We start from the raw sequence: 15,536 nt of genomic DNA on the forward strand, positions 1-15,536 counted from the left end.
CCTTTATATACCTGCGCACAGCAGCAGCCACCTTCAGTCTGCTGCTGGACAGCCAGCAGCAGCAGCAGGAGAGGTAATTAATCAGCAACCCTCCTGCTAAGGGTAGACAGATGCTCGTTCCACCCCCCCCCCCCCGCCTTAATTGGTTCTCCTCCCTTCCAACGGTGTTGAGGCGGGTGGGAACAGCCGGGGGTTGAGGGTACTGTGCTAAAAGAGGTGGAGTTATGCAGATCTAAAACGCGTGGATTGCAGCAGCAGCAAGCCGAAAAGTGCAGGCATGTGAGGGATCTAGAGGTTGACAGCATGTCTTCTTAACGGGAGTCCAGGTGGCCATCTCCACAAATGGACTTTTCAGAATCCTTGGGTGGCACCGTAGTCGGAAACCAATTCTGGTTATCGCTTCTCGGCCTTTTGGCTAAGATCAAGTGTAGTATCTGTTCTTATCAGTTTAATATCTGATACGTCCCCTATCTGGGGACCATATATTAAATGGATTTTTAGAACAGGGAGATGGAAAAAGAGCTTGCTCTGTCCACTCCACGCATTGACCTGGTATTGCAGTATCTCCAGGACCGGTGCACCCCTTCTTTAATGCAGTTTCTAAAATCAGAAAGAATTGAATTCAATGCTTTTTGTTCATTTTGCTTGTTTGTCGGATTTTGGGATGGACTCTTTGGCTTTGCTTTTCTTCTCCTCATTGGATTTTTCATGTTAAAAGTTGCAGAAGCCAGATGACAAGCTCATTTTGGTTCAACTTCAGCAACTGTGCATTGCATTGCCATGTAATGTAATGTAATGCAATGCTATCTATCTAGCTCTCCCTCTATACTTCCTTTTGGATAAACAGACATATTAGGCAAGCATTTTGGAGCTTTCACCTAAATAACTACAGGTGGTGAGATAAGCTGCACAATATAATTGACCTTTCAGTATATTGTTGCACACACACCATCTATTTAGCAAATGCCCTTGTTATCAACAGCAGCCTTTTAAACTCACCTGAGCTAACAGGTATGTGAGCTGGTTACTCTGCTGCGCTTAAAATTTCTATTTTGGTTTGCTACAATGCCTTTTCTGAAACGTTGTCTCCCTCTGCTGGAACACTGACTTCTTTCATTTAATGCCTGCAGACTATAAAAGAGAAACCAACCCAAAAAGTTTGGTTGATTAGTCTGTGGCATTCTTTTAAACTGTTGCTTATGGCGGTCTCTGTGAGCTTCTCAGTGACATTCAGCCATCCAGGTATCCCGCCTGCAGTAGACGGAATGTGGCAATGGAACGCTGGCTGCGCGTGTCATAATAGGCTCTGAGCCTTTATATACCTGCGCACAGCAGCAGCCACCTTCAGTCTGCTGCTGGACAGCCAGCAGCAGCAGCAGCAGGAGAGGTAATTAATCAGCAACCCTCCTGCTAAGGGTAGACAGCTGCTCGTTCCACCCCCCCCCCCGCCTTAATTGGTTCTCCTCCCTTCCAACGGTGTTGAGGCGGGTGGGAACAGCCGGGGGTTGAGGGTACTGTGCTAAAAGAGGTGGAGTTATGCAGATCTAAAACGCGTGGATTGCAGCAGCAGCAAGCCGAAAAGTGCAGGCATGTGAGGGATCTAGAGGTTGACAGCATGTCTTCTTAACGGGAGTCCAGGTGGCCATCTCCACAAATGGACTTTTCAGAATCCTTGGGTGGCACCGTAGTCGGAAACCAATTCTGGTTATCGCTTCTCGGCCTTTTGGCTAAGATCAAGTGTAGTATCTGTTCTTATCAGTTTAATATCTGATACGTCCCCTATCTGGGGACCATATATTAAATGGATTTTTAGAACAGGGAGATGGAAAAAGAGCTTGCTCTGTCCACTCCACGCATTGACCTGGTATTGCAGTATCTCCAGGACCGGTGCACCCCTTCTTTAATGCAGTTTCTAAAATCAGAAAGAATTGAATTCAATGCTTTTTGTTCATTTTGCTTGTTTGTCGGATTTTGGGATGGACTCTTTGGCTTTGCTTTTCTTCTCCTCATTGGATTTTTCATGTTAAAAGTTGCAGAAGCCAGATGACAAGCTCATTTTGGTTCAACTTCAGCAACTGTGCATTGCATTGCCATGTAATGTAATGTAATGCAATGCTATCTATCTAGCTCTCCCTCTATACTTCCTTTTGGATAAACAGACATATTAGGCAAGCATTTTGGAGCTTTCACCTAAATAACTATAGGTGGTGAGATAAGCTGCACAATATAATTGACCTTTCAGTATATTGTTGCACACACACCATCTATTTAGCAAATGCCCTTGTTATCAACAGCAGCCTTTTAAACTCACCTGAGCTAACAGGTATGTGAGCTGGTTACTCTGCTGCGCTTAAAATTTCTTTTTTGGTTTGCTACAATGCCTTTTCTGAAACGTTGTCTCCCTCTGCTGGAACACTGACTTCTTTCATTTAATGCCTGCAGACTATAAAAGAGAAACCAACCCAAAAAGTTTGGTTGATTAGTCTGTGGCATTCTTTTAAACTGTTGCTTATGGCGGTCTCTGTGAGCTTCTCAGTGACATTCAGCCATCCAGGTATCCCGCCTGCAGTAGACGGAATGTGGCAATGGAACGCTGGCTGCGCGTGTCATAATAGGCTCTGAGCCTTTATATACCTGCGCACAGCAGCAGCCACCTTCAGTCTGCTGCTGGACAGCCAGCAGCAGCAGCAGCAGGAGAGGTAATTAATCAGCAACCCTCCTGCTAAGGGTAGACAGCTGCTCGTTCCACCCCCCCCCCGCCTTAATTGGTTCTCCTCCCTTCCAACGGTGTTGAGGCGGGTGGGAACAGCCGGGGGTTGAGGGTACTGTGCTAAAAGAGGTGGAGTTATGCAGATCTAAAACGCGTGGATTGCAGCAGCAGCAAGCCGAAAAGTGCAGGCATGTGAGGGATCTAGAGGTTGACAGCATGTCTTCTTAACGGGAGTCCAGGTGGCCATCTCCACAAATGGACTTTTCAGAATCCTTGGGTGGCACCGTAGTCGGAAACCAATTCTGGTTATCGCTTCTCGGCCTTTTGGCTAAGATCAAGTGTAGTATCTGTTCTTATCAGTTTAATATCTGATACGTCCCCTATCTGGGGACCATATATTAAATGGATTTTTAGAACAGGGAGATGGAAAAAGAGCTTGCTCTGTCCACTCCACGCATTGACCTGGTATTGCAGTATCTCCAGGACCGGTGCACCCCTTCTTTAATGCAGTTTCTAAAATCAGAAAGAATTGAATTCAATGCTTTTTGTTCATTTTGCTTGTTTGTCGGATTTTGGGATGGACTCTTTGGCTTTGCTTTTCTTCTCCTCATTGGATTTTTCATGTTAAAAGTTGCAGAAGCCAGATGACAAGCTCATTTTGGTTCAACTTCAGGAACTGTGCATTGCATTGCCATGTAATGTAATGTAATGCAATGCTATCTATCTAGCTCTCCCTCTATACTTCCTTTTGGATAAACAGACATATTAGGCAAGCATTTTGGAGCTTTCACCTAAATAACTACAGGTGGTGAGATAAGCTGCACAATATAATTGACCTTTCAGTATATTGTTGCACACACACCATCTATTTAGCAAATGCCCTTGTTATCAACAGCAGCCTTTTAAACTCACCTGAGCTAACAGGTATGTGAGCTGGTTACTCTGCTGCGCTTAAAATTTCTTTTTTGGTTTGCTACAATTCCTTTTCTGAAACGTTGTCTCCCTCTGCTGGAACACTGACTTCTTTCATTTAATGCCTGCAGACTATAAAAGAGAAACCAACCCAAAAAGTTTGGTTGATTAGTCTGTGGCATTCTTTTAAACTGTTGCTTATGGCGGTCTCTGTGAGCTTCTCAGTGACATTCAGCCATCCAGGTATCCCGCCTGCAGTAGACGGAATGTGGCAATGGAACGCTGGCTGCGCGTGTCATAATAGGCTCTGAGCCTTTATATACCTGCGCACAGCAGCAGCCACCTTCAGTCTGCTGCTGGACAGCCAGCAGCAGCAGCAGCAGGAGAGGTAATTAATCAGCAACCCTCCTGCTAAGGGTAGACAGCTGCTCGTTCCACCCCCCCCCCCCGCCTTAATTGGTTCTCCTCCCTTCCAACGGTGTTGAGGCGGGTGGGAACAGCCGGGGGTTGAGGGTACTGTGCTAAAAGAGGTGGAGTTATGCAGATCTAAAACGCGTGGATTGCAGCAGCAGCAAGCCGAAAAGTGCAGGCATGTGAGGGATCTAGAGGTTGACAGCATGTCTTCTTAACGGGAGTCCAGGTGGCCATCTCCACAAATGGACTTTTCAGAATCCTTGGGTGGCACCGTAGTCGGAAACCAATTCTGGTTATCGCTTCTCGGCCTTTTGGCTAAGATCAAGTGTAGTATCTGTTCTTATCAGTTTAATATCTGATACGTCCCCTATCTGGGGACCATATATTAAATGGATTTTTAGAACAGGGAGATGGAAAAAGAGCTTGCTCTGTCCACTCCACGCATTGACCTGGTATTGCAGTATCTCCAGGACCGGTGCACCCCTTCTTTAATGCAGTTTCTAAAATCAGAAAGAATTGAATTCAATGCTTTTTGTTCATTTTGCTTGTTTGTCGGATTTTGGGATGGACTCTTTGGCTTTGCTTTTCTTCTCCTCATTGGATTTTTCATGTTAAAAGTTGCAGAAGCCAGATGACAAGCTCATTTTGGTTCAACTTCAGCAACTGTGCATTGCATTGCCATGTAATGTAATGTAATGCAATGCTATCTATCTAGCTCTCCCTCTATACTTCCTTTTGGATAAACAGACATATTAGGCAAGCATTTTGGAGCTTTCACCTAAATAACTACAGGTGGTGAGATAAGCTGCACAATATAATTGACCTTTCAGTATATTGTTGCACACACACCATCTATTTAGCAAATGCCCTTGTTATCAACAGCAGCCTTTTAAACTCACCTGAGCTAACAGGTATGTGAGCTGGTTACTCTGCTGCGCTTAAAATTTCTTTTTTGGTTTGCTACAATGCCTTTTCTGAAACGTTGTCTCCCTCTGCTGGAACACTGACTTCTTTCATTTAATGCCTGCAGACTATAAAAGAGAAACCAACCCAAAAAGTTTGGTTGATTAGTCTGTGGCATTCTTTTAAACTGTTGCTTATGGCGGTCTCTGTGAGCTTCTCAGTGACATTCAGCCATCCAGGTATCCCGCCTGCAGTAGACGGAATGTGGCAATGGAACGCTGGCTGCGCGTGTCATAATAGGCTCTGAGCCTTTATATACCTGCGCACAGCAGCAGCCACCTTCAGTCTGCTGCTGGACAGCCAGCAGCAGCAGCAGGAGAGGTAATTAATCAGCAACCCTCCTGCTAAGGGTAGACAGCTGCTCGTTCCACCCCCCCCCCCCCGCCTTAATTGGTTCTCCTCCCTTCCAACGGTGTTGAGGCGGGTGGGAACAGCCGGGGGTTGAGGGTACTGTGCTAAAAGAGGTGGAGTTATGCAGATCTAAAACGCGTGGATTGCAGCAGCAGCAAGCCGAAAAGTGCAGGCATGTGAGGGATCTAGAGGTTGACAGCATGTCTTCTTAACGGGAGTCCAGGTGGCCATCTCCACAAATGGACTTTTCAGAATCCTTGGGTGGCACCGTAGTCGGAAACCAATTCTGGTTATCGCTTCTCGGCCTTTTGGCTAAGATCAAGTGTAGTATCTGTTCTTATCAGTTTAATATCTGATACGTCCCCTATCTGGGGACCATATATTAAATGGATTTTTAGAACAGGGAGATGGAAAAAGAGCTTGCTCTGTCCACTCCACGCATTGACCTGGTATTGCAGTATCTCCAGGACCGGTGCACCCCTTCTTTAATGCAGTTTCTAAAATCAGAAAGAATTGAATTCAATGCTTTTTGTTCATTTTGCTTGTTTGTCGGATTTTGGGATGGACTCTTTGGCTTTGCTTTTCTTCTCCTCATTGGATTTTTCATGTTAAAAGTTGCAGAAGCCAGATGACAAGCTCATTTTGGTTCAACTTCAGGAACTGTGCATTGCATTGCCATGTAATGTAATGTAATGCAATGCTATCTATCTAGCTCTCCCTCTATACTTCCTTTTGGATAAACAGACATATTAGGCAAGCATTTTGGAGCTTTCACCTAAATAACTATAGGTGGTGAGATAAGCTGCACAATATAATTGACCTTTCAGTATATTGTTGCACACACACCATCTATTTAGCAAATGCCCTTGTTATCAACAGCAGCCTTTTAAACTCACCTGAGCTAACAGGTATGTGAGCTGGTTACTCTGCTGCGCTTAAAATTTCTTTTTTGGTTTGCTACAATGCCTTTTCTGAAACGTTGTCTCCCTCTGCTGGAACACTGACTTCTTTCATTTAATGCCTGCAGACTATAAAAGAGAAACCAACCCAAAAAGTTTGGTTGATTAGTCTGTGGCATTCTTTTAAACTGTTGCTTATGGCGGTCTCTGTGAGCTTCTCAGTGACATTCAGCCATCCAGGTATCCCGCCTGCAGTAGACGGAATGTGGCAATGGAACGCTGGCTGCGCGTGTCATAATAGGCTCTGAGCCTTTATATACCTGCGCACAGCAGCAGCCACCTTCAGTCTGCTGCTGGACAGCCAGCAGCAGCAGCAGCAGGAGAGGTAATTAATCAGCAACCCTCCTGCTAAGGGTAGACAGCTGCTCGTTCCACCCCCCCCCCGCCTTAATTGGTTCTCCTCCCTTCCAACGGTGTTGAGGCGGGTGGGAACAGCCGGGGGTTGAGGGTACTGTGCTAAAAGAGGTGGAGTTATGCAGATCTAAAACGCGTGGATTGCAGCAGCAGCAAGCCGAAAAGTGCAGGCATGTGAGGGATCTAGAGGTTGACAGCATGTCTTCTTAACGGGAGTCCAGGTGGCCATCTCCACAAATGGACTTTTCAGAATCCTTGGGTGGCACCGTAGTCGGAAACCAATTCTGGTTATCGCTTCTCGGCCTTTTGGCTAAGATCAAGTGTAGTATCTGTTCTTATCAGTTTAATATCTGATACGTCCCCTATCTGGGGACCATATATTAAATGGATTTTTAGAACAGGGAGATGGAAAAAGAGCTTGCTCTGTCCACTCCACGCATTGACCTGGTATTGCAGTATCTCCAGGACCGGTGCACCCCTTCTTTAATGCAGTTTCTAAAATCAGAAAGAATTGAATTCAATGCTTTTTGTTCATTTTGCTTGTTTGTCGGATTTTGGGATGGACTCTTTGGCTTTGCTTTTCTTCTCCTCATTGGATTTTTCATGTTAAAAGTTGCAGAAGCCAGATGACAAGCTCATTTTGGTTCAACTTCAGCAACTGTGCATTGCATTGCCATGTAATGTAATGTAATGCAATGCTATCTATCTAGCTCTCCCTCTATACTTCCTTTTGGATAAACAGACATATTAGGCAAGCATTTTGGAGCTTTCACCTAAATAACTACAGGTGGTGAGATAAGCTGCACAATATAATTGACCTTTCAGTATATTGTTGCACACACACCATCTATTTAGCAAATGCCCTTGTTATCAACAGCAGCCTTTTAAACTCACCTGAGCTAACAGGTATGTGAGCTGGTTACTCTGCTGCGCTTAAAATTTCTTTTTTGGTTTGCTACAATGCCTTTTCTGAAACGTTGTCTCCCTCTGCTGGAACACTGACTTCTTTCATTTAATGCCTGCAGACTATAAAAGAGAAACCAACCCAAAAAGTTTGGTTGATTAGTCTGTGGCATTCTTTTAAACTGTTGCTTATGGCGGTCTCTGTGAGCTTCTCAGTGACATTCAGCCATCCAGGTATCCCGCCTGCAGTAGACGGAATGTGGCAATGGAACGCTGGCTGCGCGTGTCATAATAGGCTCTGAGCCTTTATATACCTGCGCACAGCAGCAGCCACCTTCAGTCTGCTGCTGGACAGCCAGCAGCAGCAGCAGCAGGAGAGGTAATTAATCAGCAACCCTCCTGCTAAGGGTAGACAGCTGCTCGTTCCACCCCCCCCCCCCGCCTTAATTGGTTCTCCTCCCTTCCAACGGTGTTGAGGCGGGTGGGAACAGCCGGGGGTTGAGGGTACTGTGCTAAAAGAGGTGGAGTTATGCAGATCTAAAACGCGTGGATTGCAGCAGCAGCAAGCCGAAAAGTGCAGGCATGTGAGGGATCTAGAGGTTGACAGCATGTCTTCTTAACGGGAGTCCAGGTGGCCATCTCCACAAATGGACTTTTCAGAATCCTTGGGTGGCACCGTAGTCGGAAACCAATTCTGGTTATCGCTTCTCGGCCTTTTGGCTAAGATCAAGTGTAGTATCTGTTCTTATCAGTTTAATATCTGATACGTCCCCTATCTGGGGACCATATATTAAATGGATTTTTAGAACAGGGAGATGGAAAAAGAGCTTGCTCTGTCCACTCCACGCATTGACCTGGTATTGCAGTATCTCCAGGACCGGTGCACCCCTTCTTTAATGCAGTTTCTAAAATCAGAAAGAATTGAATTCAATGCTTTTTGTTCATTTTGCTTGTTTGTCGGATTTTGGGATGGACTCTTTGGCTTTGCTTTTCTTCTCCTCATTGGATTTTTCATGTTAAAAGTTGCAGAAGCCAGATGACAAGCTCATTTTGGTTCAACTTCAGCAACTGTGCATTGCATTGCCATGTAATGTAATGTAATGCAATGCTATCTATCTAGCTCTCCCTCTATACTTCCTTTTGGATAAACAGACATATTAGGCAAGCATTTTGGAGCTTTCACCTAAATAACTACAGGTGGTGAGATAAGCTGCACAATATAATTGACCTTTCAGTATATTGTTGCACACACACCATCTATTTAGCAAATGCCCTTGTTATCAACAGCAGCCTTTTAAACTCACCTGAGCTAACAGGTATGTGAGCTGGTTACTCTGCTGCGCTTAAAATTTCTTTTTTGGTTTGCTACAATGCCTTTTCTGAAACGTTGTCTCCCTCTGCTGGAACACTGACTTCTTTCATTTAATGCCTGCAGACTATAAAAGAGAAACCAACCCAAAAAGTTTGGTTGATTAGTCTGTGGCATTCTTTTAAACTGTTGCTTATGGCGGTCTCTGTGAGCTTCTCAGTGACATTCAGCCATCCAGGTATCCCGCCTGCAGTAGACGGAATGTGGCAATGGAACGCTGGCTGCGCGTGTCATAATAGGCTCTGAGCCTTTATATACCTGCGCACAGCAGCAGCCACCTTCAGTCTGCTGCTGGACAGCCAGCAGCAGCAGCAGCAGGAGAGGTAATTAATCAGCAACCCTCCTGCTAAGGGTAGACAGCTGCTCGTTCCACCCCCCCCCCCGCCTTAATTGGTTCTCCTCCCTTCCAACGGTGTTGAGGCGGGTGGGAACAGCCGGGGGTTGAGGGTACTGTGCTAAAAGAGGTGGAGTTATGCAGATCTAAAACGCGTGGATTGCAGCAGCAGCAAGCCGAAAAGTGCAGGCATGTGAGGGATCTAGAGGTTGACAGCATGTCTTCTTAACGGGAGTCCAGGTGGCCATCTCCACAAATGGACTTTTCAGAATCCTTGGGTGGCACCGTAGTCGGAAACCAATTCTGGTTATCGCTTCTCGGTCTTTTGGCTAAGATCAAGTGTAGTATCTGTTCTTATCAGTTTAATATCTGATACGTCCCCTATCTGGGGACCATATATTAAATGGATTTTTAGAACAGGGAGATGGAAAAAGAGCTTGCTCTGTCCACTCCACGCATTGACCTGGTATTGCAGTATCTCCAGGACCGGTGCACCCCTTCTTTAATGCAGTTTCTAAAATCAGAAAGAATTGAATTCAATGCTTTTTGTTCATTTTGCTTGTTTGTCGGATTTTGGGATGGACTCTTTGGCTTTGCTTTTCTTCTCCTCATTGGATTTTTCATGTTAAAAGTTGCAGAAGCCAGATGACAAGCTCATTTTGGTTCAACTTCAGCAACTGTGCATTGCATTGCCATGTAATGTAATGTAATGCAATGCTATCTATCTAGCTCTCCCTCTATACTTCCTTTTGGATAAACAGACATATTAGGCAAGCATTTTGGAGCTTTCACCTAAATAACTACAGGTGGTGAGATAAGCTGCACAATATAATTGACCTTTCAGTATATTGTTGCACACACACCATCTATTTAGCAAATGCCCTTGTTATCAACAGCAGCCTTTTAAACTCACCTGAGCTAACAGGTATGTGAGCTGGTTACTCTGCTGCGCTTAAAATTTCTTTTTTGGTTTGCTACAATGCCTTTTCTGAAACGTTGTCTCCCTCTGCTGGAACACTGACTTCTTTCATTTAATGCCTGCAGACTATAAAAGAGAAACCAACCCAAAAAGTTTGGTTGATTAGTCTGTGGCATTCTTTTAAACTGTTGCTTATGGCGGTCTCTGTGAGCTTCTCAGTGACATTCAGCCATCCAGGTATCCCGCCTGCAGTAGACGGAATGTGGCAATGGAACGCTGGCTGCGCGTGTCATAATAGGCTCTGAGCCTTTATATACCTGCGCACAGCAGCAGCCACCTTCAGTCTGCTGCTGGACAGCCAGCAGCAGCAGCAGCAGGAGAGGTAATTAATCAGCAACCCTCCTGCTAAGGGTAGACAGCTGCTCGTTCCACCCCCCCCCCGCCTTAATTGGTTCTCCTCCCTTCCAACGGTGTTGAGGCGGGTGGGAACAGCCGGGGGTTGAGGGTACTGTGCTAAAAGAGGTGGAGTTATGCAGATCTAAAACGCGTGGATTGCAGCAGCAGCAAGCCGAAAAGTGCAGGCATGTGAGGGATCTAGAGGTTGACAGCATGTCTTCTTAACGGGAGTCCAGGTGGCCATCTCCACAAATGGACTTTTCAGAATCCTTGGGTGGCACCGTAGTCGGAAACCAATTCTGGTTATCGCTTCTCGGCCTTTTGGCTAAGATCAAGTGTAGTATCTGTTCTTATCAGTTTAATATCTGATACGTCCCCTATCTGGGGACCATATATTAAATGGATTTTTAGAACAGGGAGATGGAAAAAGAGCTTGCTCTGTCCACTCCACGCATTGACCTGGTATTGCAGTATCTCCAGGACCGGTGCACCCCTTCTTTAATGCAGTTTCTAAAATCAGAAAGAATTGAATTCAATGCTTTTTGTTCATTTTGCTTGTTTGTCGGATTTTGGGATGGACTCTTTGGCTTTGCTTTTCTTCTCCTCATTGGATTTTTCATGTTAAAAGTTGCAGAAGCCAGATGACAAGCTCATTTTGGTTCAACTTCAGCAACTGTGCATTGCATTGCCATGTAATGTAATGTAATGCAATGCTATCTATCTAGCTCTCCCTCTATACTTCCTTTTGGATAAACAGACATATTAGGCAAGCATTTTGGAGCTTTCACCTAAATAACTACAGGTGGTGAGATAAGCTGCACAATATAATTGACCTTTCAGTATATTGTTGCACACACACCATCTATTTAGCAAATGCCCTTGTTATCAACAGCAGCCTTTTAAACTCACCTGAGCTAACAGGTATGTGAGCTGGTTACTCTGCTGCGCTTAAAATTTCTTTTTTGGTTTGCTACAATGCCTTTTCTGAAACGTTGTCTCCCTCTGCTGGAACACTGACTTCTTTCATTTAATGCCTGCAGACTATAAAAGAGAAACCAACCCAAAAAGTTTGGTTGATTAGTCTGTGGCATTCTTTTAAACTGTTGCTTATGGCGGTCTCTGTGAGCTTCTCAGTGACATTCAGCCATCCAGGTATCCCGCCTGCAGTAGACGGAATGTGGCAATGGAACGCTGGCTGCGCGTGTCATAATAGGCTCTGAGCCTTTATATACCTGCGCACAGCAGCAGCCACCTTCAGTCTGCTGCTGGACAGCCAGCAGCAGCAGCAGCAGGAGAGGTAATTAATCAGCAACCCTCCTGCTAAGGGTAGACAGCTGCTCGTTCCACCCCCCCCCCCCCCCCCCCGCCTTAATTGGTTCTCCTCCCTTCCAACGGTGTTAAGGCGGGTGGGAACAGCCGGGGGTTGAGGGTACTGTGCTAAAAGAGGTGGAGTTATGCAGATCTAAAACGCGTGGATTGCAGCAGCAGCAAGCCGAAAAGTGCAGGCATGTGAGGGATCTAGAGGTTGACAGCATGTCTTCTTAACGGGAGTCCAGGTGGCCATCTCCACAAATGGACTTTTCAGAATCCTTGGGTGGCACCGTAGTCGGAAACCAATTCTGGTTATCGCTTCTCGGCCTTTTGGCTAAGATCAAGTGTAGTATCTGTTCTTATCAGTTTAATATCTGATACGTCCCCTATCTGGGGACCATATATTAAATGGATTTTTAGAACAGGGAGATGGAAAAAGAGCTTGCTCTGTCCACTCCACGCATTGACCTGGTATTGCAGTATCTCCAGGACCGGTGCACCCCTTCTTTAATGCAGTTTCTAAAATCAGAAAGAATTGAATTCAATGCTTTTTGTTCATTTTGCTTGTTTGTCGGATTTTGGGATGGACTCTTTGGCTTTGCTTTTCTTCTCCTCATTGGATTTTTCATGTTAAAAGTTGCAGAAGCCAGATGACAAGCTCATTTTGGTTCAACTTCAGCAACTGTGCATTGCATTGCCATGTAATGTAATGTAATGCAATGCTATCTATCTAGCTCTCCCTCTATACTTCCTTTTGGATAAACAGACATATTAGGCAAGCATTTTGGAGCTTTCACCTAAATAACTACAGGTGGTGAGATAAGCTGCACAATATAATTGACCTTTCAGTATATTGTTGCACACACACCATCTATTTAGCAAATGCCCTTGTTATCAACAGCAGCCTTTTAAACTCACCTGAGCTAACAGGTATGTGAGCTGGTTACTCTGCTGCGCTTAAAATTTCTTTTTTGGTTTGCTACAATGCCTTTTCTGAAACGTTGTCTCCCTCTGCTGGAACACTGACTTCTTTCATTTAATGCCTGCAGACTATAAAAGAGAAACCAACCCAAAAAGTTTGGTTGATTAGTCTGTGGCATTCTTTTAAACTGTTGCTTATGGCGGTCTCTGTGAGCTTCTCAGTGACATTCAGCCATCCAGGTATCCCGCCTGCAGTAGACGGAATGTGGCAATGGAACGCTGGCTGCGCGTGTCATAATAGGCTCTGAGCCTTTATATACCTGCGCACAGCAGCAGCCACCTTCAGTCTGCTGCTGGACAGCCAGCAGCAGCAGCAGCAGGAGAGGTAATTAATCAGCAACCCTCCTGCTAAGGGTGGACAGCTGCTCGTTCCACCCTCCCCCCTCCCCCGCCTTAATTGGTTCTCCTCCCTTCCAACGGTGTTGAGGCGGGTGGGAACAGCCGGGGGTTGAGGGTACTGTGCTAAAAGAGGTGGAGTTATGCAGATCTAAAACGCGTGGATTGCAGCAGCAGCAAGCCGAAAAGTGCAGGCATGTGAGGGATCTAGAGGTTGACAGCATGTCTTCTTAACGGGAGTCCAGGTGGCCATCTCCACAAATGGACTTTTCAGAATCCTTGGGTGGCACCGTAGTCGGAAACCAATTCTGGTTATCGCTTCTCGGCCTTTTGGCTAAGATCAAGTGTAGTATCTGTTCTTATCAGTTTAATATCTGATACGTCCCCTATCTGGGGACCATATATTAAATGGATTTTTAGAACAGGGAGATGGAAAAAGAGCTTGCTCTGTCCACTCCACGCATTGACCTGGTATTGCAGTATCTCCAGGACCGGTGCACCCCTTCTTTAATGCAGTTTCTAAAATCAGAAAGAATTGAATTCAATGCTTTTTGTTCATTTTGCTTGTTTGTCGGATTTTGGGATGGACTCTTTGGCTTTGCTTTTCTTCTCCTCATTGGATTTTTCATGTTAAAAGTTGCAGAAGCCAGATGACAAGCTCATTTTGGTTCAACTTCAGCAACTGTGCATTGCATTGCCATGTAATGTAATGTAATGCAATGCTATCTATCTAGCTCTCCCTCTATACTTCCTTTTGGATAAACAGACATATTAGGCAAGCATTTTGGAGCTTTCACCTAAATAACTACAGGTGGTGAGATAAGCTGCACAATATAATTGACCTTTCAGTATATTGTTGCACACACACCATCTATTTAGCAAATGCCCTTGTTATCAACAGCAGCCTTTTAAACTCACCTGAGCTAACAGGTATGTGAGCTGGTTACTCTGCTGCGCTTAAAATTTCATTTTTGGTTTGCTACAATGCCTTTTCTGAAACGTTGTCTCCCTCTGCTGGAACACTGACTTCTTTCATTTAATGCCTGCAGACTATAAAAGAGAAACCAACCCAAAAAGTTTGGTTGATTAGTCTGTGGCATTCTTTTAAACTGTTGCTTATGGCGGTCTCTGTGAGCTTCTCAGTGACATTCAGCCATCCAGGTATCCCGCCTGCAGTAGACGGAATGTGGCAATGGAACGCTGGCTGCGCGTGTCATAATAGGCTCTGAGCCTTTATATACCTGCGCACAGCAGCAGCCACCTTCAGTCTGCTGCTGGACAGCCAGCAGCAGCAGCAGCAGGAGAGGTAATTAATCAGCAACCCTCCTGCTAAGGGTAGACAGCTGCTCGTTCCACCCCCCCCCCGCCTTAATTGGTTCTCCTCCCTTCCAACGGTGTTGAAGCGGGTGGGAACAGCCGGGGGTTGAGGGTACTGTGCTAAAAGAGGTGGAGTTATGCAGATCTAAAACGCGTGGATTGCAGCAGCAGCAAGCCGAAAAGTGCAGGCATGTGAGGGATCTAGAGGTTGACAGCATGTCTTCTTAACGGGAGTCCAGGTGGCCATCTCCACAAATGGACTTTTCAGAATCCTTGGGTGGCACCGTAGTCGGAAACCAATTCTGGTTATTGCTTCTCGGCCTTTTGGCTAAGATCAAGTGTAGTATCTGTTCTTATCAGTTTAATATCTGATACGTCCCCTATCTGGGGACCATATATTAAATGGATTTTTAGAACAGGGAGATGGAAAAAGAGCTTGCTCTGTCCACTCCACGCATTGACCTGGTATTGCAGTATCTCCAGGACCGGTGCACCCCTTCTTTAATGCAGTTTCTAAAATCAGAAAGAATTGAATTCAATGCTTTTTGTTCATTTTGCTTGTTTGTCGGATTTTGGGATGGACTCTTTGGCTTTGCTTTTCTTCTCCTCATTGGATTTTTCATGTTAAAAGTTGCAGAAGCCAGATGACAAGCTCATTTTGGTTCAACTTCAGCAACTGTGCATTGCATTGCCATGTAATGTAATGTAATGCAATGCTATCTATCTAGCTCTCCCTCTATACTTCCTTTTGGATAAACAGACATATTAGGCAAGCATTTTGGAGCTTTCACCTAAATAACTACAGGTGGTGAGATAAGCTGCACAATATAATTGACCTTTCAGTATATTGTTGCACACACACCATCTATTTAGCAAATGCCCTTGTTATCAACAGCAGCCTTTTAAACTCACCTGAGCTAACAGGTATGTGAGCTGGTTACTCTGCTGCGCTTAAAATTTCTTTTTTGGTTTGCTACAATGCCTTTTCTGAAACGTTGTCTCCCTCT

General features: G+C 45.2%; 12 non-coding genes across 12 annotated transcripts; all 12 read left to right on the top strand.

Moving 5' to 3' along the window:
- The first annotated feature begins 395 nt into the window (after positions 1 to 395).
- Positions 396 to 586, top strand: LOC141196456 (U2 spliceosomal RNA). The gene has a single exon (XR_012268938.1). It is a non-coding gene; the product is annotated as a U2 spliceosomal RNA (small nuclear RNA).
- A 1,121-nt stretch (positions 587 to 1,707) lies between these two features.
- LOC141196467 (U2 spliceosomal RNA) lies at positions 1,708 to 1,898 on the top strand. The gene has a single exon (XR_012268939.1). It is a non-coding gene; the product is annotated as a U2 spliceosomal RNA (small nuclear RNA).
- Positions 1,899 to 3,018: 1,120 nt separating this feature from the next.
- Positions 3,019 to 3,209, top strand: LOC141196478 (U2 spliceosomal RNA). The gene has a single exon (XR_012268940.1). It is a non-coding gene; the product is annotated as a U2 spliceosomal RNA (small nuclear RNA).
- A 1,122-nt stretch (positions 3,210 to 4,331) lies between these two features.
- Positions 4,332 to 4,522, top strand: LOC141196489 (U2 spliceosomal RNA). The gene has a single exon (XR_012268941.1). It is a non-coding gene; the product is annotated as a U2 spliceosomal RNA (small nuclear RNA).
- Positions 4,523 to 5,642: 1,120 nt separating this feature from the next.
- On the top strand, positions 5,643 to 5,833 carry LOC141196501 (U2 spliceosomal RNA). Its single transcript, XR_012268942.1, has one exon. It is a non-coding gene; the product is annotated as a U2 spliceosomal RNA (small nuclear RNA).
- A 1,120-nt stretch (positions 5,834 to 6,953) lies between these two features.
- On the top strand, positions 6,954 to 7,144 carry LOC141196514 (U2 spliceosomal RNA). The gene has a single exon (XR_012268944.1). It is a non-coding gene; the product is annotated as a U2 spliceosomal RNA (small nuclear RNA).
- A 1,122-nt stretch (positions 7,145 to 8,266) lies between these two features.
- LOC141196525 (U2 spliceosomal RNA) lies at positions 8,267 to 8,457 on the top strand. Its single transcript, XR_012268945.1, has one exon. It is a non-coding gene; the product is annotated as a U2 spliceosomal RNA (small nuclear RNA).
- Positions 8,458 to 9,578: 1,121 nt separating this feature from the next.
- LOC141196072 (U2 spliceosomal RNA) lies at positions 9,579 to 9,769 on the top strand. Its single transcript, XR_012268638.1, has one exon. It is a non-coding gene; the product is annotated as a U2 spliceosomal RNA (small nuclear RNA).
- A 1,120-nt stretch (positions 9,770 to 10,889) lies between these two features.
- Positions 10,890 to 11,080, top strand: LOC141196537 (U2 spliceosomal RNA). Its single transcript, XR_012268946.1, has one exon. It is a non-coding gene; the product is annotated as a U2 spliceosomal RNA (small nuclear RNA).
- Positions 11,081 to 12,209: 1,129 nt separating this feature from the next.
- Positions 12,210 to 12,400, top strand: LOC141196545 (U2 spliceosomal RNA). The gene has a single exon (XR_012268947.1). It is a non-coding gene; the product is annotated as a U2 spliceosomal RNA (small nuclear RNA).
- Positions 12,401 to 13,526: 1,126 nt separating this feature from the next.
- LOC141196546 (U2 spliceosomal RNA) lies at positions 13,527 to 13,717 on the top strand. The gene has a single exon (XR_012268948.1). It is a non-coding gene; the product is annotated as a U2 spliceosomal RNA (small nuclear RNA).
- Positions 13,718 to 14,837: 1,120 nt separating this feature from the next.
- Positions 14,838 to 15,028, top strand: LOC141195749 (U2 spliceosomal RNA). The gene has a single exon (XR_012268327.1). It is a non-coding gene; the product is annotated as a U2 spliceosomal RNA (small nuclear RNA).
- Positions 15,029 to 15,536: the final 508 nt, after the last annotated feature.

This window comes from Phyllobates terribilis, unplaced genomic scaffold (genome assembly GCF_046119375.1).
Source record: "Phyllobates terribilis strain yellow unplaced genomic scaffold, ASM4611937v1 Scaffold_74__1_contigs__length_7073193, whole genome shotgun sequence".
Lineage (NCBI taxonomy): Eukaryota > Metazoa > Chordata > Amphibia > Anura > Dendrobatidae > Phyllobates > Phyllobates terribilis.